The 16370-nt window shown below is 46.0% G+C and overlaps 1 protein-coding gene and 1 non-coding gene across 2 annotated transcripts in view; one reads left to right on the forward strand and one right to left on the reverse strand.

Annotated features, from left to right (window-relative positions):
* The window catches only part of LOC144177904 (hemicentin-1-like), a 299755-nt gene that overhangs the window by 244215 nt on the left and 39170 nt on the right, over positions 1–16370 (reverse strand). The gene's annotated exons all lie outside the window — the stretch shown is intronic.
* On the forward strand, positions 6804–6875 carry Trnak-uuu (transfer RNA lysine (anticodon UUU)). The gene has a single exon. It is a non-coding gene; the product is annotated as a tRNA-Lys (tRNA).

The following is a 16370-nucleotide window of genomic DNA, read 5'->3' on the forward strand; positions in this document are numbered from 1 at the left end:
GCTATTTACATTTACTAGAAGTGTATCTGACGCTAGAGGGTGGTAGCCAGCGCCACTCTGACTACACGGGGAGAAGGGGTCCTTCTTTTTAACTTCCGGGGTGTGACTCGAACGTCTAGAGCATATCATGAGCGGTTAACTAGCGGGAAGCCCTCTTATACTACCTAGGCACCAAGGCTGCCAGAACCGAGACCCTCGTTAGGCTTTTGCAGAATAATAAATTAGGGAAATGAGGGCCTCGTTAATTAAATGCAGAAAGATAGGTCGGCAGTCTACAACGCCAAAGGAGGCATAGGGGTGTGGTTAGGCTGGTTTTTTGCTTACTACGGTTAATGAAGTTAACATTTTTTTTAATATATGGAAGAAAGAAAGAAAGAAACACACGCGCCCAGAGTGGGAACCGAATCCACGCCTTTCGATTAGATCTCGGCTATCTGGGCGACTGTGTTCTCCTTCACTTTCTTGGCTATTTACATTTACTAGAAGTGTATCTGACGCTAGAGGGTGGTAGCCAGCGCCACTCTGACTACACGGGGAGAAGGGGTCCTTCTTTTTAACTTCCGGGGTGTGACTCGAACGTCTAGAGCATATCATGAGCGGTTAACTAGCGGGAAGCCCTCTTATACTACCTAGGCACCAAGGCTGCCAGAACCGAGACCCTCGTTAGGCTTTTGCAGAATAATAAATTAGGGAAATGAGGTCCTCGTTAATTAAATGCAGCAAGATAGGTCGGCAGTCTACAACGCCAAAGGAGGCATAGGGGTGTGGTTAGGCTGGTTTTTTGTTTACTACGGTTAATGAAGTTAACATTTTTTTTTTAATATATGGAAGAAAGAAAGAAAGAAACACACGCGCCCAGAGTGGGAACCGAATCCACGCCTTTCGATTAGATCTCGGCTATCTGGGCGACTGTGTTCTCCTTCACTTTCTTGGCTATTTACATTTACTAGAAGTGTATCTGACGCTAGAGGGTGGTAGCCAGCGCCACTCTGACTACACGGGGAGAAGGGGTCCTTCTTTTTAACTTCCGGGGTGTGACTCGAACGTCTAGAGCATATCATGAGCGGTTAACTAGCGGGAAGCCCTCTTATACTACCTAGGCACCAAGGCTGCCAGAACCGAGACCCTCGTTAGGCTTTTGCAGAATAATAAATTAGGGAAATGAGGGCCTCGTTAATTAAATGCAGAAAGATAGGTCGGCAGTCTACAACGCCAAAGGAGGCATAGGGGTGTGGTTAGGCTGGTTTTTTGTTTACTACGGTTAATGAAGTTAACATTTTTTTTTAATATATGGAAGAAAGAAAGAAAGAAACACACGCGCCCAGAGTGGGAACCGAATCCACGCCTTTCGATTAGATCTCGGCTATCTGGGCGACTGTGTTCTCCTTCACTTTCTTGGCTATTTACATTTACTAGAAGTGTATCTGACGCTAGAGGGTGGTAGCCAGCGCCACTCTGACTACACGGGGAGAAGGGGTCCTTCTTTTTAACTTCCGGGGTGTGACTCGAACGTCTAGAGCATATCATGAGCGGTTAACTAGCGGGAAGCCCTCTTATACTACCTAGGCACCAAGGCTGCCAGAACCGAGACCCTCGTTAGGCTTTTGCAGAATAATAAATTAGGGAAATGAGGGCCTCGTTAATTAAATGCAGAAAGATAGGTCGGCAGTCTACAACGCCAAAGGAGGCATAGGGGTGTGGTTAGGCTGGTTTTTTGTTTACTACGGTTAATGAAGTTAACATTTTTTTTTAATATATGGAAGAAAGAAAGAAAGAAACACACGCGCCCAGAGTGGGAACCGAATCCACGCCTTTCGATTAGATCTCGAAAGACTTACCAATTCGGCTATCTAGGCGACTGTGTTCTCCTTCACTTTCTTCGCTATTTACATTTACTAGAAGTGGATCTGACGCTTGAGGGTGGTAGGCAGCGCCACTGACTACACGGGGGGAAAGGGACCTTCTTTTTGACTTCCGGGGCGTGACTCAAATGTCTACAGCATGTCATGAGCTGGTAACTGGCGGGAAGCCCTCTTAAACTACCTAGGCTCCAAGGCTACCAGAACCGACACCCTCGTTAGGCTTTCGCAGAATATTATAGTAAGGAAATGAGGGGCTCGTAATTAAATACAGAAAGATAGGTCAGCAGTCTACAACGCGAAAGGAGGCATAGGGGTGCGGTTAGGCTGTTTTTTTTACTAGGGATAATGAAGTTAACATTTTTTTTAATATATGGAAGAAAGAGAGAAAGAAAGAAAAACACGCGTCCAGAGTGGGGACTGAACCCACGCCTTTCGATTAGATCTCGAATGCCTTACCAATTCGGCTATCTGGGCGGCTTTGTTCTCCTTCACTTTCTTGGCTATTTACATTTACTAGAAGTGTATCTTACGCTTGAGGGTGGTAGCCAGCGCCACTCTGACTACACGGGGAATAAGGGATCTTCTTTTTAACTTGCGGGGCGTGACTCAAACGTCTACAGCATGTCATGAGTGGGTAACTGGCGGGAAGCCCTCTTATACTACCTAGGCACCAAGGCTGCCAGAACCGAGACCCTCATTAGGCTTTCGCAGAATAATATAGTAAGGAAATGAGGGGCTCGTTAATTAAATACAGAAAGATAGGTCGGCAGTCTACAACGCCAAAGAAGGCATAGGGGTGTTGTTAGGCTGGTTTTTTTTTTACTATGGGTAATGAAGTAAACATTTTTTAAATATATGGAAGAAAGAAAGAAAGAAAAACACGCGCCCAGATTGGGAACCGAACCCACGCCTTTCCATTAGATCTCGAATGCCTTACCAATTCGGCTATCTGGGCGGCTGTGTTCTCCTTCACTTTCTTGGCTATTTACATTTACAGAAGTGTATCTCACGCTTGAGGGTGGTAGCCAGCGCCACTCTGACTACACGGGGAGAAAGGGACCTTCTTTTTAACTTCCGGGGCGTGACTCGAACGTCTACAGCATGTCATGAGCGGGTAACTGGCGGGAGCCCTCTTATACTACCTAGGCACCAATGCCGCCAGAACCGAGACCCTCGTTAGACTTTCGCAGAATAATATAGTAAGGAAATGAGGGGCTCGTTAATTAAATACAGAAAGATAGGTCGGCAGTTTACAACGCCAAAGGAGGCATAGGGGTGTGGTTAGGCTGGTTTGTTTACTATGGTTAATGAAGTTAACATTTTTTTAAATATATGGAAGAAAGAAAGAAAGAAACTCACGCACCCAGAGTGGGAACCGAACCCACGCCTTTCGATTAGATCTCGGCTATCTGGGCGACTGTGTTCTCCTTCACTTTCTTGGCTATTTACATTTACTAGAAGTGTATCTGACGCTAGAGGGTGGTAGCCAGCGCCACTCTGACTACACGGGGAGAAGGGGTCCTTCTTTTTAACTTCCGGGGTGTGACTCGAACTTCTACAGCATATCATGAGCGGTTAACTAGCGGGAAGCCCTCTTATACTACCTAGGCACCAAGGCTGCCAGAACCGAGACCCTCGTTAGGCTTTTGCAGAATAATAAATTAGGGAAATGAGGGCCTCGTTAATTAAATGCAGAAAGATAGGTCGGCAGTCTACAACGCCAAAGGAGGCATAGGGGTGTAGTTAGGCTGGTTTTTTGTTTACTACGGTTAATGAAGTTAACATTTTTTTTTAATATATGGAAGAAAGATAGAAAGAAATACACGCGCCCAGAGTGGGAGCCGAACCCACGCCTTTCGATTAGATCTCGAAAGACTTACCAATTCGGCTATCTGGGCGACTGTGTTCTCCTTCACTTTCTTCGCTATTTACATTTACTAGAAGTGGATCTGACGCTTGAGGGTGGTAGGCAGCGCCACTGACTACACGGGGGAAAAGGGACCTTCTTTTTGACTTTCGGGGCGTGACTCAAATGTCTACAGCATGTCATGAGCGGGTAACTGGCGGGAAGCCCTCTTATACTACCTAGGCACCAAGGCTGCCAGAACCGAGACCCTCGTTAGGCTTTCGCAGAATAATAAATTAAGGAAATGAGGGGCTCGGTAATTAAATACAGAAAGATAGGTCGGAAGTCTACAACGCCAAAGGAGGCATAGGGGTGTGGTTAGGCTGGTTTTTTGTTTACTACGGTTAATGAAGTTAACTTTTTTTTTAAAATATATGGAAGAAAGAAACAAAGAAAAACACGCGCCCAGAGTGGGAACCGAACCCACGCCTTTCGATTAGATCTCGAAAGACTTACCAATTCGGCTATCTGGGCGACTGTGTTCTCCTTCACTTTCTTGGCTATTTACATTTACAGAAGTGTATCTGACGCTTGAGGATGGTAGCCAGCGCACACTGACTACACGAGGAGAAAGGGACCTTCTTTTTAACTTCCAGCATTCGAGATCTAATCGAAAGGCGTGGGTTTGGTCCCCACTCTGGGCGCGTGTTTTTCTTTCGTTGTTTCTTCCATATATTTAAAAAAATCCTAACTTCATTAACCATAGTAAAAACAAATCAGCCAAACCACACCCCTATGCCTCCTTTGGCGTTTTAGGCTGCCGACGTATCTTTCTGTATTTAATTAACGAGCCCCTCATTTCCTTACTACATTATTCTACGAAAGCCTAACGAGGGTCTCGGTTCTGGCAGCCTTGATGCCTAGGTAGTATACGAGTTCTTCCCGCCAGTTACCCGCTCATGAGAGGCTGTTGACGTTCGAGTCACGCCCCGGGGGTTAAAAAGAAGGACCCCTTCTCCACGTGTAGTCAGAGTGGCGCTGGCTACCTCCCTCAAGGGTCAGATACACTTCTAGTAAATGTAAATAGCCAAGAAAGTGAAGGAGAACACAGTCCCCCAGATAGCCGAATTGGTAATGCATTCGAGATCTAATCGAAAGGCGTGGGTTCGGTCCCCACTCTGGGCGCGTGTTTTTCTTTCTTTGTTTCTTCCATATATTTAAAAAAAGGTTAACTTCATTACCCGAAGTAAAAAAAAACAAGCTTAACCACACCCCTATGCCTCCTTTGGTGTTGTATACTGCCGAGCTATCTTTCTGTATTTAATTACGAGCCCCTCATTTCCTTACTACATTATTCTGCGAAAGCCTAACGAGGGTCTCGGTTCTGGCAGCCTTGATTCCTAGGTAGTATAAGAGGCCTTCCCGCCAGTTACCCACTCATGACATGCTGTAGACGTTCGAGTCACGCCGCGGGCGTTAACAAGAGGGTCCCCTTCTCCCCGTGTAGTCAGAGTGGCGCTGGCTACCACCCTCATGCGTCAGATACACTTCTAGTAAATGCAAATAGCCAAGAAAGTGAAGGAGAACACAGTCGCCCAGATAGCGGAATTGGTAAGGCATTCGAGATCTAATCGAAAGGCGTGGGTTCCGTCCCCACTCTGGGCGCGTGTTTTTTCTTTCTTCCTTTCTTTCTTTCTTTCTTTCTTTCTTTCTTTCTTTCTTTCTTTCTTTCTTTCTTCGATATATTTATAAAAAAATGTTAACGTCATTAACCGTAGTAAAAAAACCAGCCTAACCACCCCCCATGCGTCCTTTGGCGTTGTAGACTGCCGAACTATATTTCTGTATTTATTAACGAGCCCCTCATTTCCTTACTACATTATTCTGCGAAAGCCTAACGAGGGTCTCGGTTCTGGCAGCCTTGATGCCTAGGTAGTATAAGAGGGCTTCCCGGCAGTTACCCGCTCATGAGAGGCTGTGGACGTTCGAGTCATGGCCCGGGGGTTAAAAAGAATGTCCCCTTCTCCCCTTGTAGTCAGAGTGGCGCTGGCTACCACCCTCAAGCGTAAGATACACTTCTAGCAAATGTAAATAGCCAAGAAAGTGAAGGAGAACACAGTCCCCAGGATAGCCGAATTGGTAAGGCATTCGAGATCTAATCGAAAGGCGTGGGTTCGGTCCCCACTCTAGGCGCGTGTTTTTCTTTCTTTCTTTCTTTCTTCCATATATTTAAAAAAATGTTAACTTCATTACCGTAGTAAAAAAACCAGCCTAAGCACACCCCTATACCTCCTTTGGCATTGTAGACTGCCGATCTATCTTTCTGTATTTAATTAACGAGCCCCTCATTTCCTTACTACATTATTCTGCGAAAGCCTAACGAGGGTCTCGGTTCTGGCAGCCTTGATGCCTAGGTAGTATAAGAGGGCTTCCCGTTAGTTACCCGCTCATGACAGGCTGTAGACGTTCGAGTCACTCCCCGGGGGTTAAAAAGAAGGTCCCCTTCTCCCCGTGTAGTCAGAGTGGCGCTGGCTACCACCCTCAAGCGTCGGATACACTTCTAGTAAATGTAAATAGCCAAGAAAGTGAAGGAGAACACAGTCGCCCAGATAGCGGAATTGGTAAGGCATTCGAGATCTAATCGAAAGGCGTGGGTTCCGTCCCCACTCTGGGCGCGTGTTTTTCTTTCTTTCTTTCTTTCTTTCTTTCTTTCTTCGATATATTTAAAAAAATGTTAACGTCATTAACCGTAGTAAAAAAACCAGCCTAACCACCCCCCATGCGTCCTTTGGCGTTGTAGACTGCCGAGCTATATTTCTGTATTTATTAACGAGCCCCTCATTTCCTTACTTTATTATTCTGCGAAAGCCTAACGATGGTCTCGGTTCTGGCGGCCTTGATGCCTAGGTAGTATAAGAGGGCTTCCCGCCAGTTTCCCGCTCATGACAGGCTGTAGACGTTCGAGTCACAACCCGGGGGTTAAAAAGAAGGTCCCCTTCTCCCCGTGTAGTCAGAGTGGCGCTGGCTACCACCCTCAAGCATCAGATACACTTCTGTAAATGTAAACAGCCAAGAAAGTGAAGGAGAACACAGCCGCCCAGATAGCCGAATTGGTAAGGCATTCGAGATTTAATCGAAAGGCGTGGGTTCGGTCCCCACTCTGGGCGCGTGTTTTTCTTTCTTTCTTCCATACATTAAAAAAATGTTAACTTTATTAACCCTAGTAAAAAAACAGTCTAACCGCACCCCTATGCCTCCTTTGGCGTTGTAGCCTGCCGACCGTTCTTTCTGTCTTTAATTACCGAGCCCCTAATTTCCTCACTATATTCTTCTGCGAAAGGCTAACGAGGGTCTCGGTACTGGCAGCCTTGATGCCTAGGTAGTATAAGAGGGCTTCCCGCCAGTTACCCGCTCATGACATGCTGTAGACGTTCGAGTCACGCCCCGGGGGTTAAAAAGAAGCTCCCCTTCTCCCCGTGTAGTCATAGTGGCGCTGGCTACCACCCTCAAGCGTCAGATACACTTCTAGTAAATGTAAATAGCCAAGAAAGTGAAGCAGAACACAGTCTCCCGGATAGACGTATTGGTAAGGCATTCGAGATCTAATCGAAAGGCGTGGGTTTCGTCCCCTTTCTGGGCGCGTGTTTTTCTTTCTTTCTTTCTTTCTTCCATATATTTAAAAATGTTAACTTCATTAACCCTAGTAAAAAAAACAGCCTAACCACACCCCTATGCCTCCTTTGGCGTTGTAGACTGCCTACCTATCTTTCTGTATTTATTTAACGAGCCCCTCATTGCCTTACTACACTATTCTGCGAAAGCCTAACGAGGGTCTCAGTTCTGGTAGCCTTGATGGCTAGGTAGTATAAGAGGGCTTCCCGCCAGTTACTCGCTCATGACAGGCTGAAGACGTTCGAGTCACGCCCCGGGGGTTAAAAAGAAGGTCCCCTTCTCCCCGTGTAGTCAGAGTGGCGCTGGCTACCACCCTCAAGCGTCAGATACACTTCTAGTAAATGTAAATAGCCAAGAAAGTGAAGGGGAACACAGTCCTCCAGATAGCCGAATTGGTAAGGCATTCGAGGTCTAATCGAAAGGTGTGGGTTCGGTCCCTACTCTGGGCGCGTGTTTTTCTTTCTTCCTTTTATTTTCTATATATTTAAAAAAATGTTAACTTCATAACCGTAGTAAAAACAAACCAGCTTTACCACACCCCTATGCCTCTTTCGCGTTGTAGACTGCCGACCTATCTTTCTGTATTGAATTAACGAGCCCCTCAATTAACGAGCCCCACGACCTCCAGAATACCGGTCACTCCCTTTGACGTCCCCGAGCTCTGTGAGTTGCTTATGTTTTGTCTGAGCAACACCTATTTTTCTTACAGGGGAAGCCTCTATCAGCAGACCCATGGCACGGCGATGGGTGCGTCAATATCAGTTACTACGGCCAATCTTCTTATGGGGGCTTTAGAGGGGAAGGTATTGGCAACCTTCAAACCGGCACCGAGGTTTTTCTACAGCTATGTCGACGACTGTTTTTGTATTTTAAAAAAGCAAGATGTCCCATGTCTTTTGGACAGCCTCAACTCCCTGTATGTGCATATACAGTTCACCGTGGAGTTCGAGCAAGACAACATGCTTCGTTTCTTGGATGTTCTTGTTCGCCGCGATGCGGGCGGTCTCACCTTCTCAGTGTAGAAGAAGCCCACACACACGGGTCGTTACCTCAGTTTTGAATCTTGCCACCCGCTCGGCCACAAGACGTCCGTTGTGTCATCCTTGAAAACGCGTGCCGTACGCATCTCCTCAGATGACAGTGCACTGAAACGTGAATTACGAACGATCCGCCGCGAACTAATCGCCAATGGCTATCCTAAGCGAATTATTTGCCAAACCGAGAATAAGATACTACAGCCAAGAACGCCCAACAACAAGAAATTACGAGCACGCTCAGCCATCTCCTATTCCCAGGAATGAGCGAAGCATTGTCGCGCGTCTTTGAAAATAGGACATGCGCATTGCCCGTGTACCGGCCAGCAAGCTCCGGAACCGGCTGATAAAAGTGAAAGATAAAGTGCGAGAGAGTCATTCCCTGGAGTGGTATACAAGATAGCATGTGCTGACTGCAGTCATGTGTACATTTGTGAAACAGGAAAATTTTCGCTACGACTGAAAGAGCACCAACGTGATGTTAGAAATCATACTCACATGACGAATGCCATTGCGCAGCACGCGCACAAACATTCCCACAAGATTGACTGGGAGAACACCGCAATTTTATCTAAGGAAAAGAACACATCATCCCGGCGTCTCCTAGAGTCACTTTTTATCCAATCAACGCCAGCCACAATGAACCCGACGGATGGGACTTTGCCTCCCGTCTACGTATGCTCTCTACGTCATGTGCTGCCTACATAATTGACGACGACGGCTTGTCTTACGTAGTGAGCAAGGAACCCGTATGTGGTTCCGAAACGTCAATATATTTTTATTCTTGGTCAGTGTTCGCTTTTTTTTGCAACAGGAATTGTTGTCATTTCATATATATGGCTTCAGTGCTGGGCTTGCGGCGAACGACGTCCACCTGAGACGACATTACGATCTGCTGAAGGACTCAGCAGAGATCCTGGCCCTGGATCTCACAAAGTCATTCGATAAAGCCACAAAGCCACCTCGGCCGGGCTGGAGCGGATAGGACCTGGCGTACGGACATACAACTACCGTATAAATGCGTGTAAGGGCCGCACTTTTTTTTTCAAGAAATGAGGGCCAATTTTCAGGGTGCGGCCCATACACGCGACGTACAATTTTTTTAAAGTAAAAAGAACGTACCAGCTAGCGAATGAAGAGCGTTTATTGCAGCACACGGCATACGTGCTTGATCGTCGTCGCTCAATGAGTCTTCAGGCTCGGAGTCCGAGGGGGTGTGTTGCAGAGCATCGTCCTCCCACAAGCATTGATCTTCAGCGCGGTCCAAGCTGTTTGATATACCGGTGACCTTGAAGCTTCGGGATACAACGTCCGTCGCCACCAAGCTCCAAGCGGACAGGATCCAACCGAGAACAGTCGCAAGCGGTGGCCTCTTCAGCCGTACGGTCGGCGTCTGCTCGTGGCTGCCGCTTGCCATCCACTCAGTGTAAAGCCTTCGGAATTCACCCTTAAGAGGTCGGTTCACGCTTACGTCCAATGGCTGCAGCATTCCAGTGAGGCCGCCAGGAATCACGGCCATGTCTGTGCCGACACGGCGCAGCTGTTCCTTCACCTTATCGGTAAGGTGACCGCGGAAGCTGTCTAACACTTACAGTGACCGTTTGGCCAACAACGCTCCCGGTCGGTTTTGCCAAACACATTTCACCCAGTCGAGCACCAAGTCATCGTTCATCCAGCCCTTTTCATGGGCTCGAACTACGATACCCTTGGGGAACGCTTCGTTGGGATTCCTCTTCCTTTTCAACACAACGTACGGGGGTTGCTTCCGCCCGTCCGGGGTCACACAAAGCATCACTGTGCAGCGTTGGCGCTCAGCGCCGGTGGTCCGAACGGCGACACTCTTTTTGCCTTTCAGTTCGACTGTGTAATTCTCTGGGCAGTCAAACCACACAGGAGTTTGATCAGCGTTCGCAATTTGCGACAGCGGATAATTATGCTGATGGCGAAGGCCGATGACGTGCTTATGACAACTAATCACCTTGTCGGTGTAGTCTTCTGGCAGCCGCTGGCACAACGTGGTCCTTCGGCGAAATGAGAGCCCCTTCCTTTTCAGAAATCTTCGCACCCAGCCAGCACTAGCCTTGAAAGTCCCGGCCGGCATGTTCTTCGTACGTGCCAAGGCTAGTGCCATCACGCGCAGCATGTCCGTTGTGAGCGCAAAACCATCGTTCCGCACTTCAGTCACATAGCGGAACAAGTCTTCTTCCAGTTCCGGAAACTTGCACGGCTTTCCTCGGAAAGCGCGCTTTTTGCTGTTGGTGTTTTCCAAAGCTTCCTTTTGAGCGCACCATCGTCGAACACACTTTTCGTCAACGTCGAATTTTCTGCCGGCGGCACGTTTCCCGTGCTCGAGAGCGAACTCGATCACCTTCAACTTGTAGCCAGCCGTGTAGCTATTCAGGTGCTTGCCCATCGTGCCACAACGTAAACGCTCATTAAAAGACATGCAAACATGAGAGACAATGCAGAACTCCAGCAAATGGCCGTAAGAACCAGCAGAACTGCACAAGTTGGTGATGCTAATGCCGATATGGATAGCGCCATCTATCGACAATGCTTAAAAGCTTGCATGCACGCGCGCATTTTGAATACGTATGGGTCAACGAAAGTGTTGATGCGGCGCGTACACGGATTTTTTTTTTCGAATATGTAGTTGAGAGAAACGGGGTGCGGCCCATACACGGGTGCGGCCCTTACACGCGTTTATACTATGTTCGCGCATTTCTATCGCACAGAACAGCCATGCTAATGCTGGGTGACTTAGAATCACCAGACCTCCCGCTGCCATATTGTGGCACCCCACAGTGGCCGGTTCTGTCTCCCCTATTCAATCTAGCAGTATCACGCATAGCCTCCTGTCTGGACCGACTGCCCGGTCTCCAGTACAGTATGCACGCGGATGACATAACCCTAATGGGTCACTCGAGGAAGTTATGCCTGCATAGAAGAAACCATTCAATCCGGCGTTGGAGCCGTCGCACAAGGAGCCCGAGCGGCGGGCCTGTACTGCTCGGCGGGAAAGTCAGAACTTTTAGTTTTGCCCGCTGAACAATCAGGACCTTCGCGAGAAGCTTCCATCCACGTTTGAGTCGACAGAAAGCCTGTACCTTGAGTCACCAGCGTCAAAATTCTAGGACTCATACTGCAGAGTAATCAGCGCAAGATGGAGGTGCTCAAAAAACTTTCTGCGATTGGCAGTGGTTGCGGCTTTCAACCCACTACTAAGCACAACACCCTGTCCTGGCCGGCTAGTTGTGCAGTCGCATAACTTGAGCCGCATTACTTGAGCCGCATACGTTGCCACAGTGTTTCTTATTTTGTTGCTGTGGGTTGTTGTAGATCATGGTTACAAATGCGGAATTTGCTAAGAAGGTTGAGCACATAGAATTCCTAATTAACGGAAAACTAGAAAGTTTAGTTGAAAGCCTTGTATCCTCTATTAAGAACAAGCTAAAAGAGAACGGGCTTGGTGAAACTGTTTTGTTGAGTGAGAGTGCGCAAGTAATGAGCGGCCTGTTTGACCAAATGAAGGAAAAGCAGGAAGGGCTGTTGGCCTCAAACAAAGCCCTAGTGACTCGCAACGCGGCCCTAGAAAAGAAAGTTGCCGACCTGCAGCAATATCCTCGCCTGAACAATGTAGAGATTACGGGTGTCTCAGTAACCGAGAAAGAAGACTATGCTGCCATCTTCGAGATGGTAGGAGAGGCCATCGAGTGTCCTGTATTGCCTTCGGACATCGATGTAGTGCATCGCGTTCCTACAAAATCGGCTGGAAATAATATCATTGCGCGTTTTTGCTACCGCGAAAAAAAGAACGAGTTTGTTCGCAAAGCACGTAAGGCCCGTCTAAGCACCAATCAGCACCAATCAAATGGCTCTCCGGTCTTTGTCAATGGCCATCTAACTGTCGACAACAAAAACCTGTTCGCTCAAGCTCTCGCCCTGAAAAAGGAGCACAAGTTAGAATTTCTGTGGACAGATAATTCGCAGATCAAAGCCCGGAAGACGGGCGATATCAAGGTTTATCGAATCGGATCATAATCCGACCTGCGCGTTTTCTTGTAATCACGTCTGACACTATCATCTTCACACATGGCTGCGCTCTTCTACTGACACGTCGTTATTGTCCACTGATCTATTCAAATCCTCGCTGAATGACCACCATCGTTCCTTGATACATTTTAACGCCCGCAGCTTGCGGAAAAATTACGATGCCATTTTCAATTTCGTAACATCGCTTGACCATTTCTTTCGTTCATTTACATTTCGGAAACTTGGCTTTGCAGTGCCGATAGAGATTTGTATAATTTTCCTACCTACGCTGCAGAATATTGTCACCGTTCATCCAGTTGCCATGGCGGTGCGGCAATTTTTATTTCACCTGACATCACGTACACGCGTAGGCACGATTTAGCGATAACAACTGCTAACTGTCAGTCGGTATGGATTGAGGCCCGGTAGCCTTTTTTCACAGAACAACAAGAACCTTATTGTTGGCTCTATCTACCACTCCCCGCCATCATCTGCTGCAGAACCGCCCTTAGTAGCATTTAGATACCATATCATCTGAAAACAAGATTCTGTTGCTTGTAGGTGATCTTACATCAATTTGCTCGATACCAACTCCAGTTCATATCTTGCTTACACCGACTTTTTTTCGGGATACGGCCTAGAATGACTTATAAGTGCTCATACAAGATGTAGCAATTTCCGAAATTCATTATTGGATCATGCTCTAACGAGGATTCATCAACTGCCTCTGGCGTTATCAGTGTAGATATTACTGATCACTGCCCTATCATTGTCACTTCCAATGCTATTACACGTCATGACACTCATGTGACCACACACTTTCAGTAAGATAAATTTATTAATCCAATTTCTTCTAATTGGTCCACGATCAATTCGATGACTGATCCTGAGGCTGCGTTCGATACATTCACCACACTGTTTTTGAAGGCGGTCTCGGATAGTACTGAAAGCTTTCATTGCAAAAAGAAATACAAACATCAGTTTAACCGCTGCATGTCTAGTGCATTACTTACGAGTCTAAGGAAAAAGGATAATCTATACAAAAAGACAAAAATACAACCATTTCATGCCACCTTTTTATTAGGCGTTATTATGATAGAGAATTGACCATCAATAAGCATAACCTTAAGAACCAATGACAACTAATAAATAATTTCCTAAATAAACAATCGTCTACTCCAGTTTCAATAATTTATTTTAATGGCATCACCTACCAAGAGCCTTCCCAAATTGCCAACGCTTTCAGAATTTACTTCTCCTTCTCCTCAAAGGAGAAGGAGAAGAAGAAAAAACTGCACTTCGCAATCTAACATGCCGCGTTTACCACGCTCTTTTTTTCTTGGTCCTGTCACTGCACATGCAGTTTATTTGACGATTGGCAGCTTCAAAAACGGCACCTCTGGTTTAGATGGAATAAGTGCCCGTAATCTAAAACAGATGCGAATTTTTTTCTGAAAGTATCAGCAATATAACCAACCTTATCTTCAGAACTGGCTATTGCCCCAACGTTGTTAAACGAGCAAAAGATGTTCCAGTTTATAAAAAAGGAGACAAGCTTTTAATTACCAATTATCGGCCGATATCAATTCTGCCCTCTATAAGCAAGATTATTGAGAGGCTTTTTGTAAAGCGGTTATCTAGCTACATTGCAAAATTTAACATTCTTAAGCCTTATCAGTTCCGTTTCCGTCCGTGGCAGTTCCACCAATTTGGCCGTACTCTCATTAACTTATTTTGTTAAGCATTCAATCGATCGTGGTCGTATTGCTGGTTCGCTGTTTGATACTATTGATACTGATTTGATATTATTAACCAACTCGTTTTATTTAACAAACTTGAATCTTACGGTGTAACTGGCCCAGACTTAGCTTTCTTGAAGAATTATTTGCTGAATAGAACTTATACAGTTTGTACTAACCGCTTTCTTTCAGAGGCCAAAACAGTCAACCAAGGTGTGCCTCAGGGCTCAATTCTTGGACCAATACTTTTTATACTATACATTAACGATCTTCCCAACATTATGCATTCCAATCACTTTGTCTTATATGCCGATGACACTACTATATCACAATCGGGCTAATCCCTTGTCCCCATCACATCAAAATTAAACGACTCACTAGCTAGTGTAATGAACTGGTGTAACGATAACTGCCTTATAAATAATCCTGCTAAAGCTCATTATATGCTTTTTCATTCTAGCCATAAATATCTGCCTAATCCTCCGAGTCTGACAATTGCTCCTTATCAAATTACTGTGTGCGAAGGCGTTACATTTTTGGGCGTAATACTCGATAGTACCATAAATACGCTTCCCACATCAACTACTTCAAGGAAAAATGTGCATTCGGTATTCGCGCTCTCATCAAAGCACGACCATTTTTTTCGTTTATAGCACTGATGTCTCTATATTTTGCTTTTATTCACAGTCACATTAGTGATGGAATCGCCGCATGGGGCAACACCTACCAACGTCACCTGTCATCCATTCAACATCTTCAAAATCAAGCTATACGTATTATCACCTCTAGCCCTTTTCATTCAAATGCGTCGGTTCTGCTATATGGACATAAGATCTTATGCGTAGAGAAAATGTTTCCCTATAATTTATAACTTCTGTTTTTCACGTTGCTTAGTGCTCAGTTACCGATTAGTTTTATTGATTCACCCTTTCTTCTTAACCTCAACTCCACCAGATTTGCCTGTAACCTAAACCTTCTATTGCCTCTTGTTAACTCTAACTATGGAAAGCAAACGTCACACTTCGCTGCTGTTTCATTCTGGAATTCCTTACCACCAACTGCCAAATCTCCTACGCACTTGTCTTCTAAAAGATCTGTTAAAAAGTTCCTTTTAACGTAACAACAATCTTCAGCACATAGGCGTGTTGCTTTGTATTTTACGTCCTGTTTTTATCATCAGTATTACCATGATTTTCATTGTTTCAATTCTTTCCCCGCGCTTGCCAAACCGTGTTAACTGTGTGGTTCCCCCTCCCCTTTTTTTCTTCCGTTCGGTTTTGTTGTTTTGCTGTTTTTTGTTTTTTTCTGTCAAATCTGTTGAATGTTGTTTTTTGGTGTTCAGGCTTTGTATCATTTTTTATCGTTCATCCCGGCCGATGAACTTTGTTTATTTGCTTGTTTAGCTGGCATTCACTGAACGTCTGTGCCCTTGCAATGTTTTTTTATAGTTTATTCGGGTTCTCTTGTCAATTCTTAGGCATTTTAGTATAAATTACATGTAACGAGTGTTTTATTTTCTGCATTCACCTCTGCTGCTACCCTGCATACTGACTGCTTTCGTTGCATTTACTTATCTAGGGCCCGTCGCAGTCCCTGGACTTTGGGACCCCTGTCTGCAAAACATAATCCACTGTTCTCTTTTGTTGAAATAATAAACTTCATTTCATTTGATTTGAATCGGCCTGCTCCGAAGGATCGTTGGTCGAGAGCATGGGCTCAGAGAGCAAGAGCACCTGAGCCTTGTCTATGCGCTCTCTACTCAACAGGATTGCATAAGCTCTTCCCTATCTTCCCCTTACCGTCAACGAAGTAAGAAAAGTAAATGGCCTAATTCGCAAAGCATTCCGAGCTGCTCTGCACTTACCGCCGAAAGATTCCACTGCGAGGCTGGGGGAAACAAGGGCCTACAATACGACAGCAGAACTTATAGAAGGCAACCACACTGCCAAATCAAGCACCTGGCGTGCTGCTTTACGGGCAGATTCCTCCTAGGAAGACTTGGGATCGGCCCAGCTCAAGGGCATGGGTTAGTGTGGAGCATAAATCATCAATCAGAAATCATATCCTCGTTCGACCCATTCCAAAAATATGCAACCATCATTCCATACCGACAGGCGGCCGCATCAAGCCATGTCCCTAGCTCGAAAAGTTCCCACTTTTAGAGCTACCCTTTACATGGACGTTG

The sequence above is a fragment of the Haemaphysalis longicornis genome, unplaced genomic scaffold, assembly GCF_048455015.1.
Source record: "Haemaphysalis longicornis isolate Haplotype H1 unplaced genomic scaffold, Haemaphysalis longicornis Haplotype H1 scaffold_1, whole genome shotgun sequence".
Classification (NCBI taxonomy): domain Eukaryota; kingdom Metazoa; phylum Arthropoda; class Arachnida; order Ixodida; family Ixodidae; genus Haemaphysalis; species Haemaphysalis longicornis.